This window comes from Scyliorhinus canicula, chromosome 2 (genome assembly GCF_902713615.1).
Source record: "Scyliorhinus canicula chromosome 2, sScyCan1.1, whole genome shotgun sequence".
NCBI lineage: Eukaryota > Metazoa > Chordata > Chondrichthyes > Carcharhiniformes > Scyliorhinidae > Scyliorhinus > Scyliorhinus canicula.
In genome coordinates, this window is record NC_052147.1 from 95,458,757 (window position 1) to 95,479,773 (window position 21,017).

The 21,017-nt window shown below is 46.8% G+C and overlaps 1 protein-coding gene across 1 annotated transcript in view; it reads right to left on the reverse strand.

The window, feature by feature from the left end:
• The window catches only part of rad51 (RAD51 recombinase), a 131,276-nt gene that overhangs the window by 108,864 nt on the left and 1,395 nt on the right, over nt 1-21,017 (reverse strand). The window lies entirely within an intron of this gene.

The following is a 21,017-nucleotide window of genomic DNA, read 5'->3' on the forward strand; positions in this document are numbered from 1 at the left end:
TTAAATACAATTATAACTGACAATTAATTTTAGGGAAAGCACCAACATTTCAGCAGTTTTATCACATTGTTGCAACAAACCATGCCCTGCACCAAACCAACAGTTGTTCTTAAACTCAGAACAGATTGCTCCAAGAAAAGACAGTTATGGGAAACAATTGCAAATAAAATATATTAACATAGATATACACAAAACAAAGCTTTGAAGTTCATTAGGAATTGTACAGTAATATGAAATAAGGTACTCCGGGAGGAATTAAAATTTCAAGAAGTTCACTGGGAAGTCAAAATGAGAATGTGAAAATGATAAATATGTGCAATCATACATTCCCTGTAACTTGTCATTAACCAGATAGTGTGCAGCTTGAAATACATGTTGTACACGCTCCTTTAAGACTTCAGCATTAGCAAAACATACATTCTAGATAAGTTTAACAGAGATTAATGATGCTCTGACTCGGTTACAGGGTTTATAGGATTATTATGTTTTGGGATTTTGTTTTTAAATTTAAAGTAAAATAAAGAGGTCATGCGACCTGTTCTGAAGTGTGCCCGACAGTGACCTTGCGTAATTTGACTGTTAGAGATCAAAGGAAGTCGGATGGCAGCAGTGTACGTGTTAATAGTGGAGATTGAGGATCTCCAAAGTCCCAGAAAAAAGTGCAGAGACTGTTGGGTACTAAACAGTTGTCCAATTAAGTCCAACATGAAGGGCTTTCAAGGATAGCTAATTAACATCTCTACCTAGATACACAACCCAAGTGATTCACCTTGCCATGGTGAAGGATGTGGAGGAAACTATTGCAAATACCAAGGTTACAGGGGTTCCTAGAATATCACAGAACATCAGTGTTTTGAGTCTGCCTGGATCCAGAAAAGAGGGAGCAGCTGGAGGTCAAAAAGCTCTCTATGATTTGTTGTGTAAGAATGCAGGTGCAGCTCGCGCTTAGATTGAGTAGACCAAATTTGTGGGGAATTAAAATTAGGCTAGAAGTGGCTTGGACGAGAGGGAAGGTCTCTGGGATAAGAAACCTTCATGGGAATGACAGTTCTAAGATTGCAAGTTACTAGGCAGAGGAATGAACAGGAATACATTGGAGCGGAAATCACTTTGGATCGATTTTGGGAAACTGAATTCTATCTGAAGGACAGTTTAAAGTATATCTGTGAAGTGCATTGTTTTGGTTGCACTAAGAATGGGGGGAGGGGGGCATTCCACTCTGCTTTTTCAAGTACAAGTTACCTACAAAAATAGTATTTAGTTATTATTGATTTTTGTTATGTGTTACAGTAAACGTCTTAAAATCTGAAATTCTTTCAACTATTAACTGGCAGTTTGAATTTATTTTACAAAGTTACTAACACTACAGGGATTGTAACAATTCTCGTACTGAGGGTCATTGGAAAGATCTAACAATTGAAAAACTGGAAATGTTATTATTCAAGAAGGACAACAGAGACTCAGCTGCAATTACAGATGCTAGTCTTAAACTTGGTTATCAGGAAATTAATAGAATCAGCCATTGAAAGTAGACTAAAGAACGGCCACATGAAAATACCCTCCACAATAAGTTATTTGACACACCTCTGCCTGCTCTGCCATTGTCTGCAATGGTGTCTGTTATTATTTAATCCAAATTTCTAACCCTCTTTCTCAAATATATCTTTTGAAAAGTTTGAATTTAATCAGATTAATTCGGAATTTAAGATTAGGACTTCTTGTTCCTAGATTCATCTACAAGATAAAAAGTGTAATTCTTAGCTACTTTACCAATTATACATAGCTGTCCAAAACCCAAAACTATGGTAACTTGCTGGGTCCTGTGTAAACAACCAGGAGATAAACGTACATATATTTCAAATACAACTTTTATGTAGCTCCTATATAATACAGAAATTATTCATGGGTGGTGTTGATGGTGGTGGTTGTAGCAGTGTTTAATCTTCCCCCATTGCTTTTGAGAACTATATCCTTTTGAGGAAACTACTCAGAGGATAAACAAAATACATAATTCATTCTACAGCCTATTCCATGTTAATGGCTCAGTAGTACCATTCTTCCATCAAATTAAGCAAATTGTGGGTTAAGGGGTGTCACAGCGGTAAGCACTGCTGCCTCACAGCTCCAGGGTCCCGGGTTCAATTCTGGCCTCGGGTGACTGTCTGTGTGGAGCTTGCACTTTCTCCCCGTGTCTGCGTGGGTTTCCTCAGGGTGCTCCGGTTTCCTCCCACAGTCCAAAGATGTACAGGTTAGGTGGATTGGCCGTGCTAAACTGCCTCTTAGCGTCCAAAAGGTTCGGTGGGGTTACTGGGTGTGGGCTCAGGTAGAGTGCTCTTTCCAAGGGCCGGTGCCAACTCGATGGGCCAAATGACCTTCTTCTGCATTGTAAATTCTATGATTCGAAACCACATTCAAGAAAATTGAGCATGTAATCTAAACCAGGGTTTTTCAAATTGTGGGTCGCAACCCTTGGTGGGTCAAGGGCGGGTGTTGGGATGGTCGTGGAGCAATTGGTCACGGCGTTCGTGATCGCAGGAGAAGCGACCAACAGCCACCACCAGCTTTTAAGAATGTTGGCCGCAACCGGCCTTTAAATACGAACAATGGTGTTTTCCTGCCAGAAGCAGCGACAGATAGCAGATCACGTGCCTGACTCATACACTGACGTCACACACCCTGTATGTGCGTGCTTTGGGCACAAAATCACAGAGGAGAGATTCCTCCATCTTGTAGCTGCCAGCAAGCAAGCACCAGACTGAAGAATTGAAGATGGATTGTTTCATAATAAGGAAGAGAGGGCCAGAGACACAAACAGACCAGGATCTCACAACTGAACCTGCTGCACAGTAGAGTCCACGGCAGGACAAAGCTGTGCTGGTGAGCTGTATACTGAGCGAACAACACATTAAGAAACTGAAATCGGGAACAAAGCAGTATAAAGATGATTTCTTGAGGTATGGCTTTGTTAATTATACCAATGCAAACCCTCAAAACTTCTAAGGCATTTGGAGATTAAGCATGGTGAGTTTGAGGACCAACCTCTTGATTTTTTTTTTCAAAGGATGCACGAGAACTTTAATCATCAGCTGAAGTCCTTAGCAGAAATGTAACATTGAATGACAAAGCAATTGAGATCGTGAGGAACAACCAGGCTCACCTGTCGTAATAAAGAGAAGCAAAAATGGTGGGCCACAAAGGTCAGCCGGTGTAGGTCACGAAGGGCAGCCGGTTGGTAAAAGTGGGTGCCGGGAAATAAAGTTTGAAAAACACTGATCAAAATTAACACCCGAGGGCAGTACTGAAGGTGTGCTTCATTGTAACAAGTGTCCTCTTTCAGTTATTAAATTAAAGGCCGACTGGCACTCTTGGGTGGAATGAAAGTTCCAATTATACCATTCACAAAGTAGGGGTGTTTCCTTGAATTCAGAATTCCTAAACTCTGAACTGTCCTCCGTAAAATTGTCCATCCATCTACCTCTTCGACCAAGGTTTTGGCCATCTGACCTAATATCGCCTTTCGTGGCTGTTTTATATTTTGCTTTATAACATTCTGGGCAGCACGGTAGCATTGTGGATAGCACAATCGCTTCACAGCTCCAGGGTCCCAGGTTCGATTCTGGCTTGGGTCACTGTCTGTGCGGAGTCTGCACATCCTCCCCGTGTGTGGGTGGGTTTCCTCCGGGTGCTCCGGTTACCTCCCACAGTCCAAAGATGTGCAGGTTAGGTGGATTGGCCATGATAAATTGCCCTTAGTGATCAAAATTACCCTTAGTGTTGGGTGGGGTTGCTGGGTTATGGGGATGGGGTGGAGGTGTTGACCTTGGGTAGGGTGCTCTTTCCAAGAGCCAGTGCAGACTCGATGGGCCGAATGGCCTCCTTCTGCACTGTAAATTCTATGAAATTCTATGAAAAATTCTGTGATGGGCCTCAAGATATTTTATTACATCAAATATGCCATATAAATAAAAGTTGTTGTTGTTGTAAACAATATTACGAAAACAGTTTTTTTTAGTCTTCTAACTCATAGTTTTAGGATCATGTTGTTCACAAATCGACTTGTGATTTCACCTCAAAAAGGACTTAAATTGCCGTAAATGCAGAGACATCCCCGAGTTTGTGAAAGGTGCTATGGAAATAGATATATTTTCTTCCTTAGATTAGTACAAATAAATCACACAGTAAATTTTAGGTTCGGAGTTCAAATATCACCTGCAGAACAGTTCCACCCAGCTCACAATATGCTGTGCCAAATCTTCCAGATACTTTTTCAGATACTAATGTATTTAAACTTTTATTTAAAAATATTTTGATTCTCCTCCTTTTTCACATTTTCTCGCAAACTTACACCCACCAACAATAAGCAATAATCAGCAACAAATATGTCAATCCCCATAACAATAACAACGATCCCATCCTCCCACCAGCCCCCAAACATGAGCCCGCATGTTTACATAAACAAATGACAAAAAGGAATCAGGGATTACCCATAGTCACCCTTAATACACACAGCCCCCCCACCCCCAACCCTCCCACCCATCCTTCCCCAACTAATGTTCGATCTTATCCAGTTCTTGAAAGTGCATAATTAATAATGCATAAGCCCATGACTTGTAGAACCCGTCCGTCCTTCCCCTCAGTCAAACTTAACCTTCTCAAGGGTCAAGAATTCCAACAGGTCCCCTGCCACGCCAGGGCACAGGGTGGAGAGGCTGCTCTCCATCCCAACAGGATCCGCCTTCGGGCGCTCAACGAGGCGGAGGCTACGATATCTGCCTCCGCACCCGTTTCCAACCCTGGCTGGTCCGACACCCCAAATATGGCCTCCCGGGGACCTGGGTCCAGCTTCACATGCACCACCTTGGAAATTATCCGAAAAACCTCCTTCCATAATAACATAATAAGAATATAAGAACTTGGAGCAGGAGTAGGCCATCTGGCCCCTCGAGCCTGCTCCGCCATTCAATGGGATCATGGCTGATCTTTTGTGGACTCGGCTCCACTTTCCGGCCCGAACACCATAACCCTTAATCTCTTTACTCTTCAAAAAACTATCTATCTCAATCTTAAAAACATTTAATGAAGGAGCCTCAACTGCTTCACTGGGTGAGGAATTCCATAGATTCACAACCCTTTGGGTGAAGAAGTTCCTCCTAAACTCAGTCCTAAATCTACTTCCCCTTATTTTGAGGCTATGCCCCCTAGTTCTGCTTTCACCCGCCAGTGGAAACAACCTGCCCGCATCTAGCCTATCTATTCCCTTCATAATTTTATACGTTTCTATATGATCCCCCCTCATCCTTCTAAATTCCAACGAGTACAGTCCCAGTCTACTCAACCTCTCCTCATAATCCAACCCCTTCAGCTCTGGAATTAACCTAGTGAATCTCCTCTGCACTTCCTCCAGCTCCAGTACATCCTTTCTCAGGTAAGGAGACCAAAACTAAACACAATACTCCAGGTGTAGCCTCACTAACACCTTATACAATTGCAGCATAACCTCCCTAGTCTTAAACTCCATCCTTCTCGCAATGAAAGACAAAATTCCATTTGTCTTCTTAATCACCTGTTGCACCTGTAAACCAACTTTTTGCCATTCATGCACTAGGATACCCAGCATATTTTAATATTTTATCATTTAAATAATAATACCTTGTGGTAGCGTGACTAGGGGTATTACGGTACCTGAGAGTGTGAGCTGCTATTGGTGTAGAAGGCTCGCTGCCCATTGGCCCAAGTGTTGTCTTCTCATTGGTCGGGAGGAAGGTAGCTCCGCCTATGAGGCTGAGTATAAGAACCCGTGTTTTCCCAGCAGCCAGGTCATTTCTGTACTACTGCTGCTGGGCACATTCTTGTAGATTAAAGCCTTCAATTCAGACTTCTCCTTCATTTCTGTGTTTATTGATCGCGCATCAATTTAATCTACAAGATTTTAAAGGATGGAGCTCCGCTTCAAGCCAGAGTGTCTACAACTCAGCCCCCGCACAGCAAATGCAGCAGCCACATTTAAGCACTGGCTGGCTTGTTTCAACAGCTACCTTAGTACGGCGGAAAACGTGCCGACGAAGGAGCAGAAACTACACATCCTCCACTCGTGCGTCGGCACCGCCATATATACGCTCATCGAGGACACGGCTGACATCGACGAGGCCATGAGCCTGCTTAAAGGACACTTCATCCGGCCGGTAAATCAAGTCTACACTCAGCACTTACTAGCCACAAGGCAGCAGATCCCTGGTGAGTCACTGGACGATTTTTACCGTGCCCTCCTTGTACTGGGGAGGAACTGCGGCTGCCCACAAGTGTCTGCTAATGAGCACGCGGAACTCCTCATCCGAGACGCATTTGTTGCAGGCATGCAGTCCCCACAGATCCGGCAGAGACTATTAGAGAGAGAAACCTTGAGTCTCACGGTCCCTCGCTAACTCCCTAGGTGTCGTGAACAGAAACGCACGCTCCTACGCACCCGACCGCGCGGCAGCCCCCTGGGCAGCGTGGAACTCGGACTTTCTCTCCCCCACGGACTCGGACCCCCCCAAGCCTGCGCCGCAGGGCGCCCCGAAAAACCCGCGGGGCCCCGTTGCTATTTTTGCGGTCAGGCGAAGCACCCCCGACAACGTTGCCCAGCCCGTTCTGCAACCTGCAAGGGCTGCGGAAAGAAAGGCCACTTTGTGGCCGTCTGCCAGGCAAAGGCGGTCGCTGCAGTCCCGGGCAGCAACCGCGGGACTCCCCCTTCTCTCTCTCTCCAGGGGCCCCGTGTGGCCCGCGAATCTCGCTGTCCCCATCCCCCAACGCCACGTTTGACCTCCGGGTACTGTCATTTTACACTCCCGACACCACGTGCAACCCCTGCGCGCCGCCATTTGGTCCACCACCAACCATGTGCAACCGACGGGTGCCGCCATCTTGGATCGGCTCCGAGGACCCCGCGGGTGACTACTCACTGTCCGATGAAGACTCCGACTATCTGTCACAACTCGCTTCAGTCACTCTGGACCAGTCTCGACCCCGCACCCTCTCTACAGCAACAACAAGGATACTGCTCAACAGGCGCGAGACAACCTGCCTGCTGGACTCCGGGAGCACAGAGAATTTCGTCCACCCCACCACGGTAAGACGCTGCGCTCCCTAACCAGTCAAACAAAAAAAAAAGTTTTACATTGGTTAAACTTCCAATGTAACCTCCAGAGTCTAACATTTAAATTCGGCTGCCCTATGCCTCCCCTCATTGTCTGCAGCCTCGCAACCCTCAAGGTCGATCCCCCGTCCTTGTTTGCAAACCTGGCGCCACCAGGAGCCGACGGGACAGTGCCCAGGGCCGGATTTTCATCAGGTCCGAGGTCCAACGGCTTCTGAAGGAAGGGGTCATCGAGGCTAGCAACAGCCCCTGGCGAGCACAAGTTCTGGTGGTAAAGAGCGGGGAGAAGAATAGGATGGTCATAGACAACAGTCAGACCATCAACAGGTTTACGCAACTGGACACGTACCCTATTCCCCGTATATCCGACATGGTCAACAGGATCGCGCAGTACAAGGTCTTTTCCACGGTGGACCTCAAGTCTACCTTTCACCAGCTCCCCATCCGCGCAAGCGATCGCAAGTACACAGCGTTCAAAGCGGACGGGCGGCTGTATCACTTTTTAAGGGTTCCCTTCGGTGTCACAAACGGGGTCTCCGTCTTCTAAAGGGAGATGGATCGAATGGTCGACCAATACGGCTTACGGCCACCTTCCCGTATCTCGATAATGTCACCATCTGCGGCCACGATCAGCAGGACCACGACACCAATCTCCGCAAATTCCTCCACACCGCAAAGCTCCTGAATCTGACTTACAACAAGGACAAATGCGTGTTTAGCACCGACCGCCTAGCCATCCTCGGCTACGTAGTGCGAAAGGGAGTGATAGGACCCGACCCGGAACGCATGCACACCCTGATGGAGCTCCCCCTCCCCCACTGCCCCAAAGCCCTCAAGCGTTGCCTTGGTTTTTTTCTCATATTACGCCCAGTGGGTTCCCAATTATGCCAACAAAGCCCGTTCCCTCATCCAAACAGCCATGATCCCCCTGTCGATGGAGGCCCGCCAGGCCTTCAGCCGCATCAAGCGGATATCGCAAAGGCCACGATGCGCGCTATCGAAGAGTCCCTCCCCTTCCAGGTAGAGAGCGACGTGTCCTATGTAGCTCTGGCAGCCACCCTCAACCAAGCGGGCAGACCCGTGGCCTTCTTCTCCCGTACCCTCCATGCTTCCGAAATCCGCCACTCCTCGGTCGAGAAGGAAGCTCAGGCCATAGTAGAGGCTGTGCAACACCGGAAGCACCATCTGGCCGGCAGAAGGTTCACCCTCCTCACAGACCAACGGTCAATGGTCTTCATGTTCGACACAGAGGGGCAAGATAAAGAACGACAGGATCTTGCGGTGGAGGATCGAGTTGTCCACCTACAACTACAACATCTTGTATCATCCTGGGAAGCTGAACGAGCCTCCCGACACCCTGTCCCACGGTACCTGTGCCAACGCACAAGTGGACCGCCTCCGATCCCTCCACGCGGACCTCTGCCAACCGGGGGTCACCCGTTTCTTTCACTTTGTAAAGACCCGCAACCTGCCCGACTCCATCGAGGAGGTCAGGTCAGTCACTAAGGACTGCCACATCTGCGCGGAATGCAAGCCGCACTTCTACCGCCCCGAAAAAGCGCATCTGATAAAGGCTTCCCGCCCCCTTTAACGGCTCAGCATGGATTTCAAAGGTCCCCTCCCCTCTACCAACTGCAACACATACTTCCTCAACGTGATTGACAAGTACTCCCGCTTCCTGTTCGCCATCCCCTGCCCCATGACCACACCCACCATCATTAAAGCCCTCCACGCCATTTTCTCCCTGTTCGGATTCCCCGCGTACATTCACAGCGATAGGGGGTCCTCCTTTTATGAGCGACGAACTGCGTCAATTCCTGCTCAGCAAGGGCATTGCCTCAAGCAGGACGACCAGTATAACCCCCGGGCTAACAGACAGGTCGAGAGGGAGAACGGTACGGTCTGGAAGAGCTTCCTACTGGCCCTACGGTCCAGAAATCTCCCAGTCTCCCGCTGGCACGAGGTCCTCCCAGACGCCCTCCACTCAATCCGGTCACAGCTTTGCACATCTACCAATCAAACGCCTCACAATTGCCTTCTTGTCTTTCCCAGGAAGTCTTCCTCAGGGACCCCGCTCCCGACCTGGCTGGCTGCCCCCGGGCCCATCCTACTCCAGAAACAGGTGCAGGCGCACAAGTCGGACCCGTTGGTCGAGAGGGTCCAGCTGCTCCACGCGAACCCACAATACACATATGTGGATTATCCAGACGGCCGACAGGACACGGTCTCCCTACGGGACCTGGCGTCCGCCGGATCCCCGGCACCAGCTCCCTCAACCACACTCCAGCTGCAACTGCTTCCCGCAGGGGCTCCCCTCCCTGGCCCGCCAACCCCCTCACCGCCTAGAGGACCCGACCCCCCCCCCCCCCCCCCCCCCCCCACGGTCTGGCCCTCACCAGCTCTGCCTAGGGGTACGGACGCAGCCATGAGGACCGGATCATCGCTCCCGGAGTCATGGACGCCCGCATCTCCAACGAAGCTCCGCAGGTCACAGAGGACATCCAAGGCCCCCGATCGGCTGATCGAGTCGATATGAACTGTTAATGGACTTTTTTTCTTGTTCTCTCGTTTTTCCAACTCTGTAAATAGTTACCGTGTTCTAACATGTCACTGTATATAGTTACGGGCCAGTGGGCAGCCACCGTTGGAGAGGTATGATCCCACATCACTAGTCATACTACCAGTCTCTTATCCCACTCGCACGGGATACCACCCCCTCCCCCTCCCTCATCCCCCGGTTTCTCAAAGGCACACGCCCCCCCCCCCCCCCCCCCCCCCCCCCAGCCAAGTTCCTTTCTCAACAAGGGGTGTATGTGGTAGTATGACTAGGGGTATTACAGTACCTGAGAATGTGAGCTGCTATTGGTGTAGAAGGCTCGTTGCCCATTGGCCCAAGTGTTGTCATGTCATTGATCGGGAGGAAGGTAGCTCCGCCTACGAGGCTGAGTATATGAACCTGTGTTTTCCCAGCAGCCACGTCATTTCTGTACTCTTGCTGCTGAGCACACTTCTTGTAGATTAAAGTCTTTGATTCGGACTACTCCTTCGCTTCTGTGTTCATTGATCGCGCATCATCCCTTTTGCTGTTATTCCTACCAAAATGGATAACCTCACATTTGTCAACATTGTATTCCATCTGCCAGACCCTAGCCCATTCACTTAACCTATCCAAATCCCTCTACAGACTTCCGGTATCCTCTGCACTTTTTGCTTTACCACTCATTTAGTGTCGTCTGCAAACTTGGACACATGGCACTTGGTCCCCAACTCCAAATCATCTATGTAAATTGTGAACAATTGTGGGCCCAACACTAATCCCTGAGGGACACCACTAGCTACCGATTGCCAGAGAAACACCCATTAATCCCCACTCTTTGCTTTCTATTAATTAACCAATCCTCTATCCATGCTACTACTTTACCCTTAATGCCATGCATCTTTATCTTATGCAGCAACATTTTGTGTGGCACCTTGTCAAAGGCTTTCTGGAAATCCAGATATACTACATCCATTGGCTCCCCATTATCTACCGCACTGGTAATGTCCAGTAGTCCTCTAGCTTTGGACAGGACCAAAACATATGAACGTGATTAGCGGGGTGTCTCTTCCCCCCCCCCCCCCCCCCCCCCGGCAACGCTCACACACATCTTCTACTCCTTCAAAGAATCGGCTCATCCTCGCCCTCGTGAGGTGTGCTCTGCATACCACCTTCAGCTGTGTCAGCCCCAACCTCGCACATGAGGTGGAGGCATTTACTCTCCAGAGCACCTCACATCAGACCCCCTCCTCAATAACCTCTCCGAACTCTTCCACCCACTTTGCTTTGATCCCTTCCAGTGATGCCTTATCCTTTTCCAAAATAGCTCCGTACACCGCTGACACTACCCCCCTCTCCAACCCCCTTGTCGTCAGCACCTCCTCCAGCAATGTGGAGGCCGGTTCCTCCGGGAAGCTCTGTATCTCCTTTCTGGCAAAACCTCGAACCTGCATGTATCTAAACATTTCTCCCTGCTCCAGCCCATACTTCTCTTCCAGCTCCTTCAATCCTGCAAACCGTCCCCTAAGAAACACGTCTTTTAGCGTCTTAATCCCCTTCCCTTCCCATTTCCGGAAATTTCCATCCCATCTCCCTGGCTCAAATCTGCGGTTCCCCCAAATCGGCATTTCCCTTGGCCCTGCCCCCAACCCGAAGTGTTGGCGAAACTGCCTCCAGATTTTCAATGAAGTTATTATTACCGGACTCCCTCAGTGTATTTCCCCGGAGCTATCGGGAGCGGCGGTGTTGCTAGTGCTTTCAGTCCCGACCCCCTGCACAAACTCTCCTCCATTCTGACCCACTGGGAATCAACCCCTCTGACCAAGCTCCGCAGCTTCTCCACATTCGCCGCGCAGTAGTAGTACATCAGGTTCAGAAGACCCAAAACCCCTGCCTGCCTTCCCCTCTGTAGCAGCACCTTTCTCACTCCGGCCACCTTCCCTCCCCATATGAACGAGGTAATCCTTCCCTCCCCATATGAAAGAGGTCATCCTTCCCTCAATCTCCCTGAAAAAGGCCTTTGGCAGGAAAATCGGTGGGCATTGAAAAATAAACAGAAACCGTGGCAACATATTCATTTTAACCGCCTGTACCCGACCCGCCAGTGACAGAGGGAGACCTTGCCAAATCGACTTTCACTCTCCCCACCAAACTAGAGATGTTGTATCTACGAAGTCTCCCCCACTCCCGGGCAACCTGCACCCCCAGATATCTAAAGTGAGTCTCTGCCCTACGGAATGGCAGCCACCCACCCCTGCCCCCTGGCCACAGCCCCGGCCGAGACACCACAAAATACTCACTCTTGTCTAGGTTCAGCTTGTATCCCGGGAAAAAGCCAAATACCCGCAGTAGCTACAATATTCCCCCTATCGACACTCGGGTCCGACACATACAACAGCAAGTCGTCGGCATATAAGGACACCCTATTCTCTATCCCCCCCGCACTATTCCTTTCCATGCTCCCGAACTTAATGCGATGGCCAATGGCTCAATTGCAAGTGCAAACAGCAGGGGGGAAACAAAGGACATCCCTGCCTCGTCCCACGGAGAGAAAAGTATCTCGAGCTGATGTTGTTTGTGCGGACACTCACATCCAGTTTCCACCCCGGCCTCTGCGCTACCCCCTTCTCCAGTACCATATCCACCCAATGCGGAGCATGATCTGACACTGCAATTGCCGAGTATTCCGACCCCTTACCCCAGCCAGCAAAGCCTTCCCCACCACAAAGAAGTCGATCCGCAAGTATACCTTATGGACTGCTGAGGAAAACAAGTACCCCCATTCCATTGGGTGCAGGAACCTCCAAGGTTCACCCCTCCCATTTCCACCAATAGCCCAGCCAGCGCCACCCCCCCCCCCCACCGAGGGGACCAGCGTGCACGGCCGTGATCTGTCCAACCTTGGCTCCTGCACCAAGTTCCACCCCCCCCACACAATCAGTTCATGTGTGTCCAAGTCAGGGTCGGCTCCTTATATAGTAGCTTTACCCAGTTCACACATCTTGGTCCAATCCCAAACCGCTCCAGAACTGCCATCAAGTACCCCCATTCTATCCGGTCAAACTCGGCCTTCTCGGCGTCCAATGCCACAACCGCCTCTGTTTCCTTCCCTTCCACCGGTGCCATGACGACGTTCAAAACCCTCCTAATGTTCGAAAAATGCTGCCTCCCTCTCACGAACCCCGTCTGATACTCACCTATCACCATTGGGAGGCACTCCTCCAGCTGACCTGCCAGTACCTTCGCTAATACTTTTGCGTCCACATTCAGAAGTGATATGGGCCTATACGACCCACACTCCGTCGGATCCTTATTTTTTTTAGCCTTATCTCCATGCTCATAATCCCGATTTATGGCCTTTCCTGCTATTTACCCAACGCACCCAGATCTGCGCCAGTCACAACGCAGTGGTTACATTGCGCCCTTTATCTCTGATAAGGGAGTCAGAGATCAGAAAAGTTAGAGGAGATGGCTTTTTAGAGAGTTGTCAGACAATGGAATACTTTGCCACAGGAAAACAGTGAAGCAGAAATAATTGATTCTTTTGAGGGAAAAATGAATAAATATTTGAAGAGAGAAAGAAACAAGGCTGTAGGAGGGAATAGGGAGATTAGATTAATTTTGTGCTGCTGTAAAACTAGCACATAGGATGGGCTTAACAACCTCCTGCTCTACTGGAATTTTCCAGCTTAATGCACGACCTTTAGCTTCAGAAAAGATATGTAGAAAAAAAGAAAGAACTTGCATTTGTATATTGAACTTTGAGTGTTTCAGAAGCAATGAATTACTCTTGAAGTGTAATTGCTGTTGTGTATCCAAACACTGTAGCCAAATTGCGCACAGGAAGTTATGGCAAGCAACAGTGAGATAAATGATTAGTTAATCTGTTCAAGATGTTGACGGAGGGATAATAATTGGCTCGGTGTTGCTCTTCTCCAAACAGTGTCATGGGATCTTTTACATCCACCTGAACAAGCAGACAACCTCAGATTAACATCGCGTACAAAATATGGCACCTCTAGCAATGGAACACTTGCTCAGCACCCCTTGGATTTTTGTAGGGGGTTCATGGCGAGAGGAAAAATAACCATATTAGAGCAAAAGAAAGTACAAAAATAAATATGTTGGCCTGAACTATACTTTCAGGGTTTGGATGTGTATGCATTAGTCTGTAGAGTGATCAGATCATATTCTGCTGACTTCTCAACTGCTGTATTAACAAGTTTACAATCTAACTTTGTTTCTTGCTATTTTTCTAGGAACACCTCGATAAGGCCATTGACCTGAAGCCAAATGACCCTTCTTTATACTACTTGTTGGGCAGATGGTGCTATGAGGTAATAATAAGTTGTGTATAAAGAGGAATGGGTTGCTTTCATGGTATATCTTATGTAATACAAAGTTGGTAGTAGCTGGTTACGTTTGACGATACATTTCCTTGGCACTGAGCTCCTAATCATGCGTTGCTGAAAAAAAGTATGAATCAAGGCTCTTCATTTCCAGCATGCCTCATGCTTTTTGCGTGTATATTCTTTTTGAACTCTTCAACCACATCTGTGTGCATAGGATGAAATGTGACACTCCGCTTTGTAAGATAGCAATGCTTGTTCTGTCATTACTTAGCTTACATACTTCATGTTGTCTCTTTCCTGTTTCATAACTCTTTACAGTGCAGAAGGAGGCTATTCAACCCATTGAGTCTACACCCAAACCTCTGAAAGAGCACCCTACCTAGGCCCACTCCCCACCCCATTGCTGTAACCCCATAACCCCACCTAACCGTTGGATACTAAGGGACAATTAGTCAATTCACCTAACCTGCTCGTCTTTGAACAAAGAAGCATGGGTTGGATTATATAGGGGTGTTTAGGCTGATAGCGCTCCCATGTCTTTGTAAAATAGTAAGAAGTCTTACAACACCAGGTTAAAGTCCAACAGGTTTGTTTCAAACACGAGCTTTCGGAGCACGGCTCCTTCTTCAGGTGAATGGCTCCTCTCTCTCTGCATCTTTGATGATTTGATTGCCTGCAGGTGCTCGCATTCCGGGGCATCTCTGACTGTGTCTATGTAAACATTTCTGGAACAAGCCTTTCCATTCACCTGAAGAAGGAGCCGTGCTCCGAAAGCTCGTGTTTGAAACAAACCTGTTGGACTTTAACCTGGTGTTGTAAGACTTCTTACTGTGCATTTTATAAACACACAGTAAACATCTTAGCAACTCAAATACTTCCCCCAAAGAATACAGTACTCTATAAGTAACCCTTAATCTTTCCTAACATGCATAAGACAAATACCCTCTTTAACACAGACATCAGATTTAAATTCTCTACTGAGAGCAGTTAGCACTTTTAAATTAGCAAGTGATCTGAAGGCCTTCTTTTCATACAGAGAGATCAAAATTACACCTTTTTTTGGCTAGATGCAGCTCCAACTCTGAAAACAAAACTAAACAGACTGTAGCTGCCAGCTCAAAAACGAAAGCAAAGCATACAGACAGCCCAGCTCCACCCACATTGACATCACTGCAGCTATTTGATGAACACCGATTTCTTAAAAGGTACATCCACTACAGCTATTTGATAAGCAGCCATTTCTTAAAGGTACTCTCACATGACACCAATAACTTGCATTTATAGAGCACCTTTAACTTTGTAAAACAACCCAAGAGATTCAACAAGAACATAATCAACAGCGACAGGAGAGATCAGGAACAAAAACAACAAAACTATTGACCATAGTAAAAGCTGGGGGGGGGGGGGGGTGGTTATGAATGAAGCCATGGAGGGTTTGAAAGCAAGGATGTGGACTTTAAAACAGGCAAACGCCTGGGGGGGCGGGTTATGTATGTAGACGAGCAAGCACAGGAGTGATGAATGAACAGGTCATGGACTCTTTTTCAATGTTTAAATCAGAATGGGTCACAGAGCGATCGGTCACAGAGCGTTTGCAATCGCGGGAGAAGCGCCCAACAGACACCACTGGTTTTTAAGAATGCCGGCAGCAACCAGCTTTAAAGTTGAAAATGCCAGCCTTGGGGTGTCACGTGGCGCAGTAGTTAGCACTGGGACTATGGCGCTGAGGATCCAGGTTCAAATTCCGGCCCTGGGTCACTGTCCGTGTGGAGTTTGCACATTTGCCCCGTGCCTGCGTGGGTTTCACCCCCACAACCCAAAGATGTGCTGGTTGCCCCTTAATTGGAAAAGAAGAAAAAAGAATGCGAGCCTCAACAGGCTTTTAAATGTGAATGATGCAGTCGTCCCGCCAGAAGCGGCAACAGAGCAGGTCACGCACCCGGCACGTACACTCGAGTGCCCTGCACGTCCTGCTTTTGCCTCAAGATCACGGAGCGATTCCTCCATTTTCTAGCTGCAAGCAAGCAAACAACAGGAATGTGAAAACTCAAGATGGATAGTTTTGTTACAAGGAAGAGAGGCCAGAGACCCTAACAGGCCAATATCTAACAACTGAATCAGGAGAGAGCAGCTCAGGAGAATCCAGGGCAGGACAAAACAGTGCTAGTGGGAACTGTATACAGAGCTATAGGGCCTCTGGTGAACAGCCTACTTAAAAGAAATTAAAATTGTGAACAAAGCAGTCTAAAGATGATTATTTGAGGCATGGCTTTGTTAATTGTACCAATGCAAAACAGGATGCAAAGTCCATGTGTGATTTATGCAGGAAAGTACTGGCAAATGAGAGTTGGATGCTAACTAGTCTTACCTTGCAGACACCTTTTCAATTCTAAACGGACTGAACCTCAAATTGAAAGGGAAGGATGATGATTGCTTTTCAGCACTGTGAAGGTGCTTTCCAAAAGTTATTGAAAGTTTTGCAAGTGCAAGAACAAAGCCAAAACTACTACATGCTCCCGACGCTTGGGTCTCAACCCCACAACCCAAAAATGTGCAGAGTAGGATTAGTCACGCTAAAATTGCCCCTCAATTGGAATTTATTTTTATGTTCGCCACGCTGCTATGACACATCGAAGCAAACAGTGTTAGTAAGGGAACGGTCAATAGACTGGCAAGCCTTATTCAATTGCACCTGGCTGCACTGAGATGGCTGCGCTGAGGTTTGCAGAGAAGTTTCAGGTTCTGAAAGAGAAGAGGTAGGTGAAAAATCCTTTTCAGTTTGAGACCCTGGAGTCAATCATTAACTTATGGCTGGCTGCAAATGAAAAGACTGAACTTCTGCACCTCACTTCTGACAGCACATTAAAAACACACAAGTCCATGTGCTGTCAGCATTCTGGAGTAGCGTCTCCAAGAAGTATCCAGTGCTGAGTAAAAGAAGCATTTTGTTGCTATTATCCTTCACAATGACCTACATGGGCGAGGTACATGAATGGGCAGGGAGTAGAGGGATACAGATCCTTAGAAAATAGGCACAGTTTTAGATAGAGGATCTGGATCGGTGCAGGCTTGGAGGGCCGAAGGGCCTGTTCCTGTGCTGCAATTTTTCTTTGTTCTTTGAAGAGTTGGGGATGTAGTTTATATGGAGTTTAGCAAGGCGTTTGACAAGATCCCACATGGCAGACAAGTACAAAAACTAAAATCACATGGGATTCGGTGTGCGCTGGCTAGATGGATACATAACTGGCTTGTTTATAGAAGGCAATAGCGGTGGAAGGGTGTATTTCTGAATGGAGATCTGCAGCTAGTTGGGTTCCGCAGGGGTCAGTCCTGGGACCTCTGTTGTTTGTAGTATATATAAATGATCTGGAAGAAAATGTGGGTAGTCTGATTAATAAATTTGCAGATGACACAAAGATTGGCGGAGTTGCTGATAGTGCTGAGGATTGTCAGAGGATACAACAGGATAAAAATAGATTGGAGACTTGGCACAGAAATGGCAGATGGAGTTTAATCCGGACAAATGCGAGGTGATGCATTTGGGAGGATCAAATATAAGTATGAAAATGAAATGAATTATACTGTAAATGGCTGAACCCTTCGGAGCATTAACAGACAAAGGGATCTGGGCGTGCAGGTCCAAAGTTCCCTAAAAGTGGCAATACAAGTGGCCAAGGTGATTAAGAAGGCATATGGCATGCTTGCCTTCATCAGCCAGGGCACTGAGTACAGGAGTTGGGAAATCACATTGCAGCTGTATAAAACCTTGGTAAGGCCGCATTTGGAGTATTGCATGCAGTTCTGGTCACCACATTATCAGAAGGACATAAGACTAGGAGCCATCTGCCCTTCGAGCCTGCTCCGCCATTCAAAGAGATCATGGCTGATCATTTGTGGACTCAGCTCCACTTTCCCACCCAAACACCATAACCCTTTATTCTTCAAAAAACTATCTATCTTTATCTTGAAAACATTTAATGAAGGATCTCAACTGCTTCACTGGGCAGGGAAATCCATAGATTCACAAACCTTTGGGTGAAGAAGTTCCTCCTAAGCTCAGTCCTAAATCTACTTCCCCGTATTTTGAGGCTGTGCCCCCTAGTTCTGCTTTCACCCACCAGTGGAAACAACCTGCCCGCATCTATCCTATCTATTCCCTTCATAATTTTATACGTTTCTATAAGATCTCCCCCCCCCCGCATCGCTCTAAATTCCAACGAGTACAGTCGCAGTCTACTCAACCTCTCCTCATAATCCAACCCCCTTCAACTCTGGGATTAACCTAGTGAATCTCCTCTGCACACCCTCTAGCGGCAGTATGTCCTCTCTCAGGTAAGACCAAAACTGAACATAATACTCCAGATGTGGCCTCACTAACACCTCATACAGTTGCAGCATAACCTCCCTAGTCTTAAACTCCATCCCACCAGCAATGAAGGACAAAACTCAATTTGCCTTCTTAATCACCTGTTGTACCTGTAAACCAACATTTTGCGACTCATGCATCAGGACTCCCAGGTCCCTCTGCACAGCAGCATGTTTTAATATTTTATCATTTAAACAATAATCCCTTTTGCTATTATTTCTACCAAAATGGATAACCTCACATTTGTCAACATTGTATTCCATCTGCCAGACCCTTGCCCAATCACTTAAATATCCAAATCCCTCTGCAGACTTCCAGTATCCTATACACTTTTTGCTTTACCACTCATCTGTGTCGTCTGCAAACTTGGACACATTGCACTTGGTCCCCAACTCCAAATCATCTATGTAAATTGTGAACAATTGAGCCCCACACTGATCCCTGAGGGACACCACTAGCCAACCAGAGAAACACCCATTAATCCCAACTCTTTGCTTTCTATTAATCAATCAATCCTCTACCAATGCTACTACTTTACCCGTAATGCCATGCATCCTTATCTTATGCAGCAACCTTTCATGTGGCACCTTGTCAAAAGCTTTCTGGAAATCCAGATATACCATGTCCATTGGCTCCCCTTTGTCTACCGCACTGGTAATGTCCTCAAAAAATTCCACTAAATTAGTTTGGCACGACCTGCCCTTAATGAACCCATGCTGCGTCTGCCTAATGGGACAATTTCTATCCAGATGCCTCACTATTTCTTTCTTGATGATAGATTCCAGCATCTTCCCTACTACAGTTAGTTAAGCTAACTGGCCTGTAATTACCCGCTTTCTGCCTGCCTCCTTTTTTAAACAATGGTGTCACGTTTGCTAATTCCCAATCTGCCGGGAGCACCCCATAGTCTGGTGAATTTTGTAAATTATCACGAGTGCATTTGCAATTTCCCTAGCCATCTCTTTTAGTACCCTGGGATACGTTCCATCAGGGCCAGGAGACTTGTCTACCTTTAGCCCCATTAGCTTGCCCATCACTACCTCCTTAGTGATAACAATCATCTCAAGGTCCTCACCTGTCATAGCCTCATTTACATCAGTCACTGGCATGTCATTTGTGTCTTCCACTGTGAAGACTGACCCAAGAAACCTGTTCAATTCATCAGCCATTTCCTCAACTCCCATTATTAAATCTCCCTTCTCATCCCCTAAAGGACCTTAGCCACTCTTTTTTGTTTTATATATTTGTAGAAACTTTACTATCTGATTTTATATTCAAGCAAGTTTACTCTCATAATCTATCTTGCTCTTCTTTATAGCTTTTTTAGTAGCTTTCTGTTGCCCCCTAAAGATCTCCAAATCTCTAGTCTCCCACTAATCTTTGCCACTTTGTATGCTTTTTCCTTCAATTTGATACTCTCCCTTATTTTCTTAGATATCCACGGTCGATTTTCCCTCTTTCTACCGTCCTTTCTTTTTCTTGGTATAAACGCGTGCTGAGCAGTGAAAAATCGCTTAGAAAGTTCTCCAATGTTCCTCAACTGTTTCACCATAAAGTCTTTGCTCCCAGTCTACCTTAGCCAGCTCTTCTCTCATCCCATTGTAATCTCCTTTGTTAAAGCACAAAACACGAGTTTGATTTTACCTTCTCACCCTCCACCTGTATTTTAAATTCCACCATATTGTGATCGCTCCTCCCGCGAGGATCCCTAACTATGAGATCATTAATCAATCCTGTCTCATGACACAGGACCAGATTTAGGACCGTTTGTTGCCTTGTAGGTTCCATTACATACTGTTCTAGGAAATTATCGCGGATACATTCCATAAACTACTCTTCAAGGCTGCCTTGACTGACCCGGTTAAACCAATCGACATGTAGATTAAAATCCCCCGTGACAACCCCTGTACTATTCCTACATGCATCAGTTATTTCTTTGTTTATTGCCTGCCCCACAGTAATGTTACGATTTGGTGGCCTATGGACTACTCCTTTCAGTGACTTTGTCGCCTTACTATTCCTGATTTCCACCCTAATGGATTCAACCTTCTCCTCTATAGCACCGATGTCATCCCTCACTACTGCCCGGATGTCATCCTTAAATAACAGATCTACACCACCTCCCTTACCATTCACTCTGTCTTTCCGAATAGTTTGATATCCTTGGATATTTAACACCCAGTCATGACTATCCTTTAACCATGTTTCAGTAATGGCCACTAAATCATAGTCATTCACAATAATTTGCGCCATCAACTCATTTACCTTTTACAGAATACTACAAGCATTCAGGTAAAGTACCCTTATGTTGGCTTTTATACCTCCTTTTTGAATCTTAACACTTCTATCAGTAACCTCTAAGTTATTTTTCCTTTCAACTTTTCTTCCAATTTTCCTTATCGTTGAACCCATATCTTCAGGTCATCACCTGCTGCTTAGCTTTCCATTCATGTTTTTACTTCCCGTTTTATTCCTTTTAGTATTACTGGGCCTATTCACTGAGCTCTGTACTGTGGCCCTTTTTGATTTTTGACTATGGCTTCTCTTCCTTACACCTTTCCCCTTACTGCCTTTTGTTTCTGTCCCCGTTTTACTTCCCTCCGACTGCCTGCATCGGTTCACATCTCC